We start from the raw sequence: 16,602 nt of genomic DNA on the forward strand, positions 1-16,602 counted from the left end.
GGCACAAGAGGCTCACTGCAACTTCTGCCTCCTGGGTTCAAGCGATTCTCCTGCCTCAGTCTCCTGAGTAGCGGGGATTACAGGCGCCTGCCACCAAGCCCGTCTAATATTTTGTATGTTTAGTAGAGATAGGGTTTCACCATGTTGGCCAGATGGATCTCGAACTCCTGACTTCAGGTGATCCACCCCCCTTGGCCTCCCAAAGTGCTGGGATTACAGGTGTGAGCCTCATTTTTTTTTTTTTTTTTTTTTTTTTGAGACAGAGTCTCGCTCTGTCACCCAGGCTGGAGTGCAGTGGCTGGATCTCAGCTCACTGCAAGCTCCGCCTCCCGGGTTTACACCACTCTCCTGCCTCAGCCTCCCGAGTAGCTGGGACTGCAGGTGCCCGCCACCTCGCCCAGCTAGTTTTTTTGTATTTTTTTAGTAGAGATGGGGTTTCACCATGTTAGCCAGGATAGTCTCGATCTCCTGACCTCATGATCTGCCTGTCTTGGCCTCCCAAAGTGCTGGGGTGAGCCTCATTTTAAAGAACAGGAACCTTGTCTACCCGTTGGCATGGCCTCTTGTGCAGCAACATAGGCTCCTGTTCCTGCCGCAACTCTCTCCCTCCTTCTCTGGCCATCAGAGTCCAGAGTTGGTCCACCATGGCTTTACTCACTGCTGCCACCCAGTTCTTGGGAACAAAGGATGTATCTTGTCTTGTTCTTGCTGCCTGGCATGCCAGTACCTCCTCTAGGAATTTGGAAGACATATTGACTTACCTGATACCCAAGGAGCAGGCCAGAATTAAGATCTTCAGACAGCAAAGTGGCAAGAGGGTGGTGGGCCAAACCACTGTGGGCAGGATGTGTGGTGGCCTGAGAGGCACGAGGGGATTGGTATATGAAACATCAGTTCTTGATCCTAATGAAAGCATCCATTTCTGAGGCTTTAGTGTCCCTGAGTGCCAAAAACTGCCACCTAAGGCTAAGGGTAAGAAAGAACCTCTGCTGGAGGGCTTATCTCAGCTGCTGGTAGCTGAACATATCCCAACAGAGGAAACAGGTATCCTGGCTTTCAAAAAAGTGATCAAAGAGGGCAGCTCTACCCTCCCATGTGGTCACCATGCTGGACAACTTTCCCACCAATATACATCCCATGTCTCAGCTCAGTGCAGCCTATACAGCCCTCAACAGTGAAAGTAATACTACCTAAGCATATGCAGAGGATATCAAGTTCTGGGAGCTGATTTATGAAGACTGTGTGGATCTGATCACAAAGCTACCTGTGTTGCAACAAAGATCTACCAAAATCTCTACTAAGAGGGCAAAAATGTTGGGGCCATTGACTCCAAGTTGAACTGGTCCCACAATTTCACCAACATGTTAGGCTATACTGATGCTCAGTTCACTGAGCTCACGCACCTGTACCACACCATCCACAGTGACCATGAGGGCAGTGATGTAAGTGCCCATATCAGCAACTTGTTGGGCAGTGCCCCTTCAAGCCCTTATCTGTCCTTTGCAACAGCCATGTATGGATTGACAGGCCCTCTACATGTACTAGCAAATCAAGAACTGTTTGTCTGGCTAACTCAACTACAGAAGGAAACTGGCAAAGATGTGGCATGTGAGAAGTTATGAGACTACACCTGGAACACACTCAACCTAAGATGAAGTTATTCCAGACTGTGGCCATGCAGTATTAAAGAAGACTGATCCATGAGATACCTGCAGTGACAGTTTGCTCTGAAACACCACATAATGACCCCATGTTAACTTGGTTGCTCAGCTACACAAGATTGTGCTCAATAGCCTCTTAGAGAATGGCAAAGCCAAGAATACTTGGCCCAATGTAGACACACCCTGGGGTACTGCTCCAGGACTATGGCATGATGGAAATGAATTACTACACTGTTTGGTTCAGAGTGTCTCGGGCACTGAGTGTACTGGCACAGCTCATCTGAAGTCATGCACTCGGATTCTCTCTAGAAAGGCCCAAGTCTTTCTAGATGGTCTGATGAAGTTCATGGACTCTAAGTTGGGATAAAACTGGAGACTGGGGGGAAAGTGACTACCAGAAAGTGAGGACACTTTAAAAAAAAAAAAAGTCTACTTTTGTTTTAAGGGGGCTTTAAAGACTTAGAATTAAATTGTATCTGAGGCACTGATAATAGATTTGAGGTTAAAATGTAAATTAAAATTTTTAAAAATGAAAAACCTAACTAACTCCCTTCACTTGCCTAGTATGAGTTGCCCATCAACTGCAGAATGACCATGACTAATGCATGTGTAATGGGTTAAGTCTGGCCCCTGCACCATCTCAGAGTGAGAATCTGGCTCCTCTTTCCCTTGGTCAAAGCTGTTTGCAGAGAATGTGGAGTCACTTCTGAGATTTTGCTTCTACTCTGCCAAGTGCACAATAAGCCAGCAAGCCAGGACTCTTCCCTTTCTGTTTCCATAGGAATGTCGTTGTATAGTCAGCTGTACCGAGTCCCTCAGCCCTCTCTCCTGCACACTAACACCTCCTAGCAAGATCTATTGGTTAGCTGGACATGCTTTGGCAATTTTTTATGCTACCAGGTGAGCATAAAGTAATGATATTTGTTGTAACTGGCACCTAGTGTTGATTTGATTTCTCTTTTCAAAACTATCCTATTAAAATTAAGGTCTCAGAGTGTTCTGTCTCCCATTACTTTAATACCCCCATTCAGACTTTCTACACCTGTTGCACCTCAAGATAAGGATGTCTGGGACCTCCCCATCTTGGCCCTCACCAGAGACCTCTTTCAACAGATCTGTCTTATCTGTGGTCCCAGTCAATGGGTTTTTATCAGTGCTTAATGTGAACTAAATATTTTACTTCCACAGAACACAAGCCACTACCCTCTGACCTTCCCCTGCCCTTCTAAGGTGCTGTGGGGCATAAACAGGGACTCAGGAATGACAGCATGATAGCTTCAGGGTCTGGTCCCAGGAGTATTAGCTCCTCTTTTGGAGCAAGAAAATGATTCAAGATTGGACATGGTCTCCTCTGATTATTGGGTCCTGGAGTTGAGAGGATTAAAAACAGTAAGCCTTCCCCTTCATCCTTTGCCTCAAGAAAATGCTCCCTTACTTATCAACCTCCTTTTCCTGTCCTGCCTCAAGCGCTCACAATACAGTGTTTGTCTTAGAAGCCCCATTTGCACATGTTTTCAGAAACTCAGAATGTTCTACTGCCTTTTCTTGAAGAACTGATTAAGATACATTCTTTCTGTGCCCCTTTCTTCCTTCCAAATTCCTGCCTGTGTTTCTGTGGATCCACCATCCCCAGAACTACACTGTTGAGATGAACACAGTATAAGCCCCTAATAACTGTAAGGTCATGATGCAGACTTCAGGTTGCTCTGTATAAAATGCAAAGTAAATGTTTTTATTAACAATGAAAAAAAGAAAAATACCAGACACTCTGAGCTGGTTTTGCAGGTGGTCATATATATCTGAAATAACTTCCCATTATAGTAGAAGACTGAGAAATTATCCAAATAATGCAATCATTTAGGGCGTTAAAAAGAGTTTCTATGTAATGCATTTATAAATGTTATGCATGTATGTAATAAATATGTACTCACAAAAGGGTTTCTCTGCTACTGAGAAAAGTATTTTCACCTACACAATAATAAATAGCTAGTGTTTCTTAAGCACTACTAGATGCCTGACATTGTTCTAAGTGTTCTACATATGTAGTCTCTTCATCTTAACAGCAGCCCTCTAATTTGATCCTATTATTATCTCCACAGAGCACAGAAAAATGAAGCATTATGTCCAAGGTCAGCCAGCATTCAATCCCAAGCAGTCTGGCTCTGTAGTATATAGTCTTACCACGACAAAATATAACATCTCATTTGACCTCGTTATATAGATACTATTATATCCATTTGTCAGATGAGAAAATTGAGGCTTAGTGGGATTATATAACTTTCAAAGTTCCTCTGCTAACATGATAGATTCAGTTCTAATCTTTCTGATTCCGAAGTCCATGCTTATAGCCAATTATAAACTTATAAAACCGCTACAGCCTCCTAAATGCAGGACCACTGTGTAAGATTTGAAAGTTATCATGACCCTCAAAAACAATACAAGTAAAAGGGAACAAATTATATTAGTGACCTGAACCACACCATCTCACTGAGGTGGCTCAGCCCTAGATAGCACCAGGATTTTTTCATCACTAATCACAGGGCAATGGTCCTAGGCCCAACCTCCCATCTGGCTCAGAGCTACTACTGTCAAAACAAAAGATGGCCTTTGTTTTCTGGTCTTTACAAATCCTTGTAGCAGTTTCTCTATCTGTCTCCAGGAGTGGTCACAAGGCTAGCCAGAAGGAAATTCAACCCAGAGACCCAAACCTGGATTCAAAACAGAAACTGCTCGAAGGGTTGAGTCAGGAGTTGTGTCCCCACAGAGCTCTTTGATCCTGAGAGAGGAAATCATTGGCACAAAGGAAAAGAGAAGCAGATTATAGACGAGAGGGCTTTTGTTGCTGAAGGTCTTTTCCTTCTAGATGAGCATTCTGGATTTCAGAGTGGCTGTTTCCTGCTGAGCTTCAATGGGCCGGGCCTCTGCCCCTGCACAAAAGAGTAGGAGAATTTTGAACTCAAACATAAAAGCAGAGCAGCAGGCCACAGCGTCTACAGCTCAGGCCTGCTGGGAGCCGCAGCCAGTTCAGATACCATATGTGTCCTGCTTATCCATCTGGTTCTTTGGACAAGGCCAAACAAAACAGTGGAAATAAATGGCAGAGTAAAGTCTTTTGCCCTGGCCCTGAAGCACATACTGACCTCACCTTGCAGAGTTTTTCTGTAAATCATTTGGATTATAAGTAGTTTGATTTAAAGTATAAGAGTCCAATCTATATAAAACTTTAAAGGGGGAGAAAAAAGTTCCAACATTACATCTGATTAGCAGGCTAATCACCTTATATCTGTCCCTTCATTTACCAATATTACTTCATAAATTAAAACCTGAAATCCAGTGAAACCATAAAAACATGTAGCTTAACCACATGTGAATCCAAACCAAATCAGCCACAGTTTATACAACCACTACAAAAGCTTCTGCATTATTAAACTATATTTTATGAAGAATTGGACTCACTTATTTAAGCAAAAGTCAGCACAGTAAATTTTTATGTAATAAGAAGACTCCATAATCTCTGATAGATTATTCTACATCTTAATTTTCTATGTAATTTCAACTTTGATTAACTGTAGACTCTTCATTGAAACTAATATATCTCTGTGGCTAATACTTTCAATGAACTTAGTTTGTATATATAGTTATGAGTTGCTTAACCACAAGGATACATTCTGAGAAATTTATCTTTAGGAGAATTCTTTGTTATGGGATCATGGAGTGTACTTACATAAACCTGTATAGCAGTGGTCCCCAACATTTTGGGCACCAGGGACTAGTTTCGTGGAAGATAAATTTTCCACAAACCTGGAGGGGGAGGAGCGGGGATAGTTTGGAGATGAAACTGTTCCACCTCCATGATTCTCATAAGGAGCAGCAACCTAGATCCCTCACATGCTCAGTTCACAATAGGGTTCACACTCCTATGAGAATCTAACGCTTCTGCTGATCTGACAGGAGGCAGAGCTCAGGTAGCAATGCTTGCTCGCTGGCACACTGACTTCCTGTTTCCTGCTTTGTGGCCTGGTTCCTAACAGGCCACAGACCACTACCAGTCTTGACAGAATGGGGGCGTGAAGATTGGGGACCCCTACCCTACTACACACCTTGGCTACATGGTATAGCCATGTTGTTTCTAGGCTACATACCTGTTCAGCATGTTACTGTAGGGAATACCGCAGGCAACTATAACAATGGCAAGTATTTGTGTATCTAAACATAGAAAAAGTAATGCATTGTCTTGTGACTTCATGATGGCTTCATCACTAGGTGAGAGGAATTTTTTCAGCTCCATTATAATCTGAAAGGATCACTGTTATCTATGTAGTCTATTGTTTACCAAAACGTCATTATATGGTGCATGACTGTATTTCAGTTACTTTCAACAGACCGAACATTAGCCTTGTACTATACCCAGTTTCTCAGTCTCAGCACTATTGACATTTTAGACCAGATAAATCTGTTGTGGGGGATTATCCTGTGCATTGCAGGACTTTTATCGCCACACTTAGTCTCTCACTTAAATGCCACTAGCACTGCCCCCCATTTGTGAAAACACCAAATGTCTCTATATATTGTCAGATGTCCCTGTGGAGTGAGTTGAAATCACCCCTGGTTGAGAACCACTGGTTTATATGATACAGAGAATAACTTTTGAATGCTGATCTGCTCCTTCTCATTTATACATAATCATTCAGTAACAGCTAATACTCAGTATTAAAAATATAAGGCAATGACTAGACCCATTGGATTTTTTAATCTAAGTTATAAATTTATCTTCTGAACTCATAAAAGTAATGTTATAATAGTTTCTGAATATCATGAAAATTCAATCATACACAAAACTCTATGTATTATATAATGGTGAGGTTTATTCCAGGCCCACTGACAAGTCTGTCTTACTTCACTGAAGTTAACCCTCCATACACAGATAATGACAGATGACTGGGCAGGTGGGAAAGATGGATGGGAAGAAAGAAAAAGCAGCAAGAATGTGGAGTCCCGATAAATAAGCAATAACAAGGAAGGGGACCCAGGTGGCAGAGGGCCCCAGGTGAGGAAGAACAATGAACAATTGTTTTGAGAGATGGCTAACCACAAATAACCTGAGGGCACCACAACCTTGCATGTAGCCCCCCTCCAGCAGGACCCTATAAAACTTCCCTCCAGCCCCTGCCTCTTTGCAGACAGCCTCTTCTCTGCTGTCCTGCCTATTGCAGTCTTGCCACATATTTTCATACTTTCTCTAATAAATCTGCTTTTCTTTACCTACAACTGTCTTGGTAAATTCCTTTACTGTCTGCACCACTCACCCTAGATAGTTACTACCCATGACAAAAAGACTAGAGAGCAGGCTATGAACAGTACTGAAGGTGGCTGAAATCATATAAGTAACGTTCCTTAAGAAAACTAGAAAAATACGTTTTCATGCAAAAGCAAACTATTTTAATAATGTACTTAGTTTGAAAATAGTCTTCATAATTAAATACAATGCATAAAATTCCCATTTAATGTTCTAAACTTACTATTTTAACTTAGGACCATTTTTTTAGTAAACCTCTTTTAATGTTGCTTCACTTAAATCATTTGTCTCTTTTTCTCCAGATGTTATGCTTCCTTTAAATAATTGCAAAGAGGTCATATTAAATTAGCCCTCTGTTTCAAAAGTGAAAAGCTCCAGTGAGCAAAGACAAATGTTTATGGCAAATTGGTTAGTAAAATGCTGTCTCATGAGAACTGGACATTAAACTGGAAATGTTTAACATCTCCTTGGTCAATCTCAATTCTTCCTTCAGTCACCGAAAATTATTTTTAGTTTAATCACAACTCATCACACTGTACACATTGAGATTGCTACTTTACTCCTTTAATTAAAAACAAAAACAAATAAAAATATTTTTATTTGGCTTTGCTAAAAGAAACTGGTTTAGTTCTATCACTGTGTATCAGAATTCTACTTCAATCTCAGTGATTATATTTTCTTGACATTTAATCAGACTGTAGTGATTTTCAACCATAGATTTAAAAAAAATGCTTATAAATTAATATAAATAAAGTGCTTAAAACAGTGTCAGAAATAATGCCTTACATAGTAAGAGTTACATAAGTACCTGCTATTATTACTGGGCTCCACTGAAGACTAACTAAATCCAAATCTATGGAGATTAAGTGTAGCCATCAGAATCATCAGAATATTTGGGCTAAGGCACTGGTACTTTGCCAAAGCCCTCTATGTGATGGCAGTGAGCCATCAGCATTGAGAAACATTGATTGTACCATGTGCCAATGAAGCAAATTTAATAGCTTAAATGTCAGAAAACCTGATCAGTCTCATTCTATGTACCACTGATTTAAAAAAAAAAAAAAAAATCTACCATTTTCTAGGCACTGTGCATGTCAAAGACATTGAAAATGAGTAAGACAATCTTTACCCTCAAGCAGCTAGCAATCAGTTAAATTAAACAGACTATGGCCCAATAAATACAGAGTAATTCTTTAAGGGTAAGAATAGTGATATTAACTAAGGGTGTGGGCCAAATAAACTATTAGCCAATTCTACTTGAATAAAGTAAGGAAGGCTCCCAGGGAGAGAGAAAATTGAAGTGACCCTTAAAGGATTAATGAAGTTGTGTTGGGTGCAAAATGAAGGGAAAGACACAGAAAGAAAGGGAAATCACATGTTTAAGAATTATTATGTAAAAGTTTAAGCAGAAGATGTGATGTGGGTGAAACTGCATAGATTCGAAGGGCTTGAAAACCGGGCCAAGAAAGTGTGATGTTTTCCTGTAGGCAAAGGGGAACCAAAGACGCATTTTAAGAAAAGGAGTAAAATGATCATACCTGCAACTTATATCTCTCTGTCTTCATGTACTAAGAGCAGCAATAAACACACCCATACAGACTTAGGTCCTCACATGATCATGCTAGATAGACAGAAACCAAGTTTGAACCTCAGCCAATCTCATTTACATGGCAGAGCTCTACCCTAAAATATAAGAAAGCGAAGCAAGTGGGACATTCTTAGTTTTGTGGAACTTGAAAATCCAGATCTTCCAGTCATTTAAGAAGAGGATGAACCAAAAAGCCTTCCAAGGATCTTTAATTGTCGACATTGGCTGATAATTTCTTCTTTCTAAAGGGAAAATAATAAAAACTATATTCTCCAGAAAGTCATAGATCTCTTTATGCTGTGGGGAAAGTTTTAAGGACATAGCAAGCATAATATTGCCAGGAAAAAGATAATCTAGGATATTCTTGGATGTTGTCTCCAGATGTTGAGTTTTAATTCTATCCTGATTTAGACAGTGAACTATTAAAATATGGAAAATATGATTATAATTTATGTTCTTCCATATAACGACTCAGGGGATTTCTTATTTTGTTATTAGAGGGGAGCAAAGCTATTGTTTTAAGTAGGACAAAAGCCCACATCTGCTCTTGTGCAAGTTACTCCTGGCTGCATCAGGCTTTCTAAGCATTGACTGTGGATGTGCGTGCAGCCGCACCCTCTCCTGGAATTCCTATTGGTCTCCTCCTTGTCCTAAGCTGCTGCTCAGGAGCTCACTGTAAATGAAACTATGTTGCTGCCGTTTGAAGTCAAAGTGAATTGATAACTGACTCAGTAATTGGCAACTACTCCTCTATCAATGTGTATGCACATGGAGACTCGGACCGCCAGATAAGGGTAAGTGGCTAAAATTTTATCATTGCAACGTGGACTGCTAAAGATAAACAGTGTTTACCGGCCCCCTAAAAGAGTAATCTTGACTTGGAAAAGGAAAATGGTTTCATCTGATCTTAACATGGAAACATTCAGAATAAGCCTCAGCAGAAATGCTCACTTGCAGAGTTTTAGACAAGGCTATTCCAAGGCCAAAGATTTATTTCTGCATACTGCAAAGGCCAATTTCCTGTTTCATGCTCTATATACAGACGTCCACAACAAATAATACCTGATGGAGATCCCTTTCTGTTTCTGAGAAACAAAGTGTTAAGACTGACATGGGTCAGTGAAATCATTTTTTGCTCTAGATCATGCCCCAGAAGAAGAGGATATTGTCTCTCTTCCAAGATTTGAAATCTGTCCTGAATCCGTGGCCCATGCAGATGCTGGTATGCTGCTTGGTATTTGGGGATTTCTTGCTGATGAATATGATATTTGCTTGGCTGCAAAGAGAAACCAGAGAAAAATAAAGAAGTGCTTTTGTTGGTAACATATTGTGGGGTCAGAATGTTGTTTTAGTGACTCACTTGAAAAAAAATGTGGTAGGAAACTAAATTCAACCCCGTGACAGAGTGCTATGGCTTTTGTTTAACAATAACTCCAGCCAACTCACTGGTGAAGACGCTTTTTACATAGGCTGGTTTTACATGATTCCAAAATATCCAGTAAATTTAATTCTAAAATCTAGTTCAATAATCTGGCTATTTTGCTCGAGAAATGTTAAACCTGAAGTAAACTGCTTCGGACAAATACTATATAAAACCAACATTCTGAGTAACAGATTAATTGATTAATGAATAGTGACCTGAAATTTTGGGATGCTTTGGTACTGTATTAGTCTGTTCTCACATCGCTGTGAAGAAATACTCAAAACTGGGTAATTTATAAAGGAAAGAAGTTTAATTGACTCCCAGTTGTGCATTGCTGGGGAGGCCTCAGAAAACTTATAATCATGGCGGAAGGCGAAGAGAAAGTACCTTCTTCACAGGGAGGCAGGACAGAGGGAGTGCAAGCAAGAGAAGTGCCAGACACTTATAAAACCATCAGATCTTTTGAGACTCACTCACTATCACGAGAACAGCATGGGGGAAACCACCCCCATGATCTAATTACCTCTACCTCATCCTGCCCCTGACACATGAAGATTATGGGGATTATAAGGATTACAATTCAAGATGAGATTTTGGATGAGGACACAGCCAAACCATGTCAGGTTTTTTATAAACAAATTAATACAGCTCACAGTTCCTGGAACCCACCACTTTATTATCATCTCTGCTTCTTGGCCTCTAGGTTAGACAATATATTTCTCAACCAGAATAGCCCCATTGTCATTGGAATACAGGAGGAGCTGGTAGGAGGGTATAAGTGACCATCTCAGAGCCATTCCCTCCTTGAGGCATTCTGTCACTCACTTAGTTTGTTTTTGGTTTTGTTAAAATCCCTTTATTAGAGTCTTCATTATAGTCTGACTTTTTTCTTTATACTAATGCATCTTCCACAGCCATAATTCATGACATCTGCATTTCTATCTGCACACTTACCCACCTCTATTACCTTCATCTGATACAGAATTTTATTCCATCTTCATCTTTCAAACATTATTCAGATTTTAAGGTCAAGCCCAAAGCTATTTCTTCTATAAAGAAACGCATACATTCCCTCTTGTTTCATGCAATGGCTCCACTAAAACTATATTTATAGTTTTATTACAGCACATTCTGACTGTGTTATGATTCTTTGTGTCCATGTCTGTGCCACCACTAAATTGTTAGCTCCTTGAGCACTGCACTTCTGTTTACTCATGGGGACCCATTCCTCTTCAATTTCATATTTCTATACCAAGCACAGTTATTCAGCTAGTAGGTGAGTAACACATTTGTTTAATTGATGATGCTCACATCCTTCAAATAAATGTATCAGATGACAAAGTGGTGTGGGGGTAGTGGGAAAGAAAGAGGGAAATGAGGGAAAACAAAAAGAGAGACAATGTCAAATTGGAAATTCAACCTGATTTAACATCTAATACATAATTACTCATGTTGGCAAACATCATAAGGAAAAACTCAAATGTGATCGCTCCGCATGTTTTCCTTTAATATATTTATTCATGCACAAACAATATCAAGGTTTCCCATGATTAAAACATGGATATTTCTACTTGGCTTCCTTTTGGACACACTGCTTCAGAACAAACCAAGTCTGATAATAAAGTAAATCTTCTCACTATGCCTTAACAACAACCCCATCCCTTGTTTTAAAACAATAATTTGCTGTCGAAATACTATACTTCCCTCAAGGAAATGAAAGGAGAATACAGAGCCAGGGCACACTAATGTAAAACAGCACCACAAGTTAAAATGCAATTCACATCAGCATGGAAATTAATGAGTGGGTGGTTACTGCTACAAAATAAAAGGACATAGTAATCAGAAATTAACTATCTATACCATAGGAGTGAAGTTTTTTCATAATGAACCTATAAAAAAGGAGTGAGATTTTTGCATAATACATTTACAGAGGGAGTATTCTATTAAATGCATTTTTTTCCCAATAAGATTCAGTATTCTTGGGAAATTCAGGAAGGATATTGGTTTTTGGTGGCCATAACTGATCCACTGGGAATTTTATATTCAATTTTGGGAATGTTCAGGATTTGTGTTTTACTATCTATATAGATAGTTGACCTTGCTTTTTTTTTTTCCCCCCCCCCCCCAAATGTATGACACTGGAGGTTTAAGGGTCTTGTCTTTTTAACAGAGATTTAACTGGCCCCACCATTTGGATTTGGTTTGACTATTAAAAATAGAATCTAAAGATTTTACACTATGCATCCCAAATTGTGAACCTTTGTTCTCTGCCAATACTATACTTAAGATTTCTAACACTTAGCAATTTTCTAACATTGTGGTTGAGGTCATCTTTGAAAAACCTACATTTATATTTTCCCCTTGTGATGCAGAATCAATATGTTACTGGCTGAGAAAAAGTGAAACACTCCATTCACGTTAGACTGTTGAGTGAAAATGCAAATGAGCAGGCAGCAAATCTTGCATGTTATGCAAACACAGAAGCTAAAAAAAGTATTTCTGATCACTGGCTCTCTTGTTGGAAATATTAAATTTGTCCAGGTTTCAGATTTTTTAAGTCTCAATATCCTGCACTTTTTAAAAGAGGAGTTTCATAAAGAGCATGCATAATTACCAGAAGAAAACCTGTACTAATCATGCAACACTTCACATAAGAATTTCCATCTAACTTTCCACATGCTTTCTACAAAGCCAAGCCTTTCTTTTCTTCTTCTTCTTCTTTTTTTTTTCAGGCCAATAAGACAATCAAATAATATCCACCTTATATAGCCATGAAAATACACATGACATAATGGAAAATCAATTGAAACACCAGGACTAAAAGTAAAGTGAAATCTCTAGATTTTAGGATTTTCTTGAAAAGTTACCCACAATGTCAAAACATTTAAATTTGGTTTAGATGTGGAGAGAACTGTTTGGAATTTATACAAGAGAGCTTGAAAATTTAATAATGGACATCAGTGTATTTGTTTTTTATAAAGGACAGCAGCACTCCTCACAAGACACTTTTGTTTACTTCAGCCTTTCTTGCTGCCTGTCACGGGATGCTACATTCTTAGTGTTTCCTTTCAGAACAGGAATTCTCAAACATAAGAAAGCCTCCAAGTCCCCTGGCGGGCTGGGGTCCAGCTGCAGATTTCTGATCCAGTAGGTCTGGAGTTGGGTCTGGAAACAGCATGTCTAACAAGACTCCAGGATTACTGAGCTGCTGGCCTGGGGACTGCACTTTGGACTTCTCTGATTTAAGAGGGGGCAGCGTGAAGAAGCTTGGAAGCATGAGGGAGAAGGAGGACAGGAGCCAGGAGAGAGATCTATGGAAAGAAGCTGAGTCTGTGAAGCTGTAGAAACAAGGGGCTGCCTCAGTAGCTAGTCTATGGAGAGTAGGGTCTTGAAAATACTCCATGTGGTCAGACTGAACCAAGAGATATGAGAATGAAGTAGCCTACAGAATAAGAAATAAGTGCCAGAAAAAATTTAAAAGGGAAAGATAGATCATAGACCAAGCCCTTTAAAAAATGACAACAACTAAGACAGATAGATTACAAGGAAAAATCATCCTGCATCTTAAAATATGATCATTTTCCAGTCCTCCTGTCCTCTACCCTAATGGAAAGTGGTAGAAGCTTCCCCTACAAACTAGCAAAACAGGTGTGAATTTCATTCCACTGACTGTAGTGGACAGGAAGCAAAATTCTCCTGATTATTCAGTACTTAACTTTATTGCCGAATCCAAGTGCTATCCCAGCTTGGAAAATGCAGCCTCAGTTATTTTTGAAGTGTCTTCTCTCCTCCAGGTTGGGATGTGGCTCAGAAATCTTAGACTAGTCCCAGGCACAGTGTGGAGTTCAATGTTACGTGTTCATCAAGTATCAATCCTCAACCCACATGAGTCATCCTCAGTATGTCCGTGGGCTTTCTCCCTATCAGCTGCTTCCTCACACTGTTACTATGAGACTCTCTTATGAAGCATCTATGGCTCAGTTTGACTAAAGGCACTGCAGAGCAACTCCTTGCTAGATTCTTCTGGGTTCTCCATCCCAGGAAGCAGAGTTGCCGCTGCTCCAGCACTCACAGACTATTTGCTCCTCTCCCCCTACAGGCTGGAGGGGAATCTCATTTCAGTTTGTGACTGGGGTCCCCTAACTCCTCGGCTTCTACACATAATTCTCTGGGACTTAAAAATGTTTTTCTCACTTTTACTTATTTCACAGCTCCCCAATTTTTAGGATTTAGGCACAAATGTCTGAGAGTCCGACACTTACAGGAGCCATAGGGACAGAATACATAAGAGAACCAAGTTGTAATATAAAAAAGACTGATAGTGAGTGCTGTACACTGGGAAGGGAAAGAACCTCAAAAAGCATTAATATTAAAAAATTTTTAACTGTGGAGGCCAAACAACACACTTATTTGGGTCAATGGTACAGCAGGCTTCGCATTTGTGAGCATAGTTGAGATTAATGGAAAGCAAAGATGTTTTCTGCTTTCCTCCTGGCTATTCATGAGGAATTGAGTATAGTGCATGCTCTATTTTCATGAAGACAAGAATTGTTTTGCTAGTCTTGTTCACAGTTGTATCCCCAGCAGGTAAAACAGTGCTTGGCACACTATAGATGCACTCAGTAAATATCTGCTGAATGGCTGAATAAATAAATAACTAAATACGTAACAGAAACAAGTACATTATCATCTTAAAATATCATCCAGCCCTACTATCTTTAGTCTGTGCAAATCACACTGATGATTAAATGCCACATTGTATAGAAGATATGTGTGTGTATATATATATATATATATATATCTCCAAGGGCCCAGCCCTTTTCCTTGCTGATATGGTTTGGCTCTGTGTCTCCAGCCAAATCTCATGTCAAATTGTAATCCCTAGTATTGGGAGAGGGACCTAGTGGGAAGTGATTGAATCATGGAGGAGGACTTGCTGTTCTCGTAATAGAGTTCTCAAGAGATCTGGTTGTTTAAAAGTGTGTGGCACTTTATCCTTTATTCTCTCTCTTCCACCTGTTCCAGCCATGTAGGACGTGCCAGCTTCTCCTTTGCCTTCCACCATGATTGTAAGTTTCCTGAGGCCTCCCAGTCATGCTTCCTGTATAGCCTGTGGAAACGTGAGCCAATTAAACTTCTTTTCTTTATAAATTACTCAGCCTCAGGTAGTTCTTTATAGCAGTGTGTGAATGGACTAATACACTTGCACTACCCCCCATACCACTCTCTGGACACAGCAGTAAAACTGTAACTTCCTGATAAAATGTGGAATGTACTGGACTGAGGCTAAATTAGACAAATATGTTTACATCTGATATGTGGTGGCTAAAATAAAACAGAAGCTTAGGGTATTATTACAGATTTCCGTGGTTTCAAAGAAGGTCAAGAAATAACCTGAGGAACCCAAGCTTAGAAGCTGAGAACTTGATCTGAACTAATTTGTACTGTGCTTCTCTTATTCACTAAAAAGCTGTTTAATTCCCTTGGGAAAAATATTATCATTATATTTCTACCACTTATTCACTTGTCTTCTACAGTCAGGCTCAGGAGTTCATGGCTTTCTGCCTGCAGCTTCCTCTTTTATCTGAGGCTATTCTATGAGGTCCCAAACCACTGGAAAGAAAGAAAACTAATCTTCTCTGATCTGCACGGTTGCTTCCACCCATGAATTGCTTCCCTTGGTGAAGCCTTAAGCATTAAACCAGGAGCACATGAGCTCTGATAAAACACTCTGGAAGAAGAGAGATTTGCTATTGCAGCTGTTCATTATTTGTGAACTTCTCCAGTGTTTGTCCTATTAATATGTCCAGTTCTAGGAACATTTTGATAAGAGAAAAGAATATTTTGAAGTCCATGTGCCCTTAAGCACGAATAGTCACTGCTCATTCCTACTTTGTAGTAAGGATCATCTCCAACTATTTGGGCCTCATGGCCTCCATTTCAATTTAGTGCACTTTATAACCTCCCTTCTCAGGTACCCACTAATCCAGGACTTTTCATCCTTTCTACTGCTGCTGTTGGGAGACAATATACAAGAGGTGTGGCTTGCAGCATACTGTGATAGAAAGAGCATGACATGTGAGGTTAGGAGATCTGGGTTGGACTTACATTTCTACCAGTTACTCACATGGATTTGTTTAATTGCCAACCTTCTAAAACACATGCTGTAGTGAAAACTGAAAAAATATAGCAGGATGACTGTGAGGTGCACATGAGATAAAAATATGAGAAGGTACTCTGTAAGAAGTAAAGAACAATAAAAATGCTAGTCATTGTTGTTGATAATATTAACACTCTGAGTAGGAACAGAGTGGGAGGCAAGAAGGAAGATGGCGAGTGGGAAATTAAGTGTGCTGGTAACAGAAAAGACAAAACTGGGAGTCCTAGGACTCTTTGATACATGGTAGTTGGTTGGGGGAGGATGTGGCATCAGAGAACAAGGGCTGACTAATCATCATGTGAGTAATCTTCTAGTTATTGCCCCAAAAGAAGAGAATGAATGACTTGGCCTGCAAAAGGGAGGGTGTGGAAAGATGAGGCATTCAATTTGAGACTTTAACAGTTTGTGCCCTCTTTTCAACATAGCAGCCACCCTAACATTGCTGGAGGAGGAGGAAGAAATTTGAACATAATA

At 40.0% G+C, this 16,602-nt stretch overlaps 1 long non-coding RNA gene and 1 pseudogene across 1 annotated transcript in view; both read left to right on the top strand.

Moving 5' to 3' along the window:
- Positions 1-237: 237 nt before the first annotated feature.
- Positions 238-2,028, top strand: LOC106997998 (citrate synthase, mitochondrial pseudogene; annotated as a pseudogene).
- Positions 2,029-9,143: 7,115 nt separating this feature from the next.
- The window catches only part of LOC144340731 (uncharacterized), a 53,625-nt gene continuing 46,166 nt past the window's right edge, over positions 9,144-16,602 (top strand). Inside the window, exon 1 of the long non-coding RNA XR_013417021.1 lies at positions 9,144-9,339. This is a non-coding gene — a long non-coding RNA (uncharacterized LOC144340731). The remainder of the gene's footprint in view (positions 9,340-16,602) is intronic.

The sequence above is a fragment of the Macaca mulatta genome, chromosome 4 (genome assembly GCF_049350105.2).
Source record: "Macaca mulatta isolate MMU2019108-1 chromosome 4, T2T-MMU8v2.0, whole genome shotgun sequence".
NCBI lineage: Eukaryota > Metazoa > Chordata > Mammalia > Primates > Cercopithecidae > Macaca > Macaca mulatta.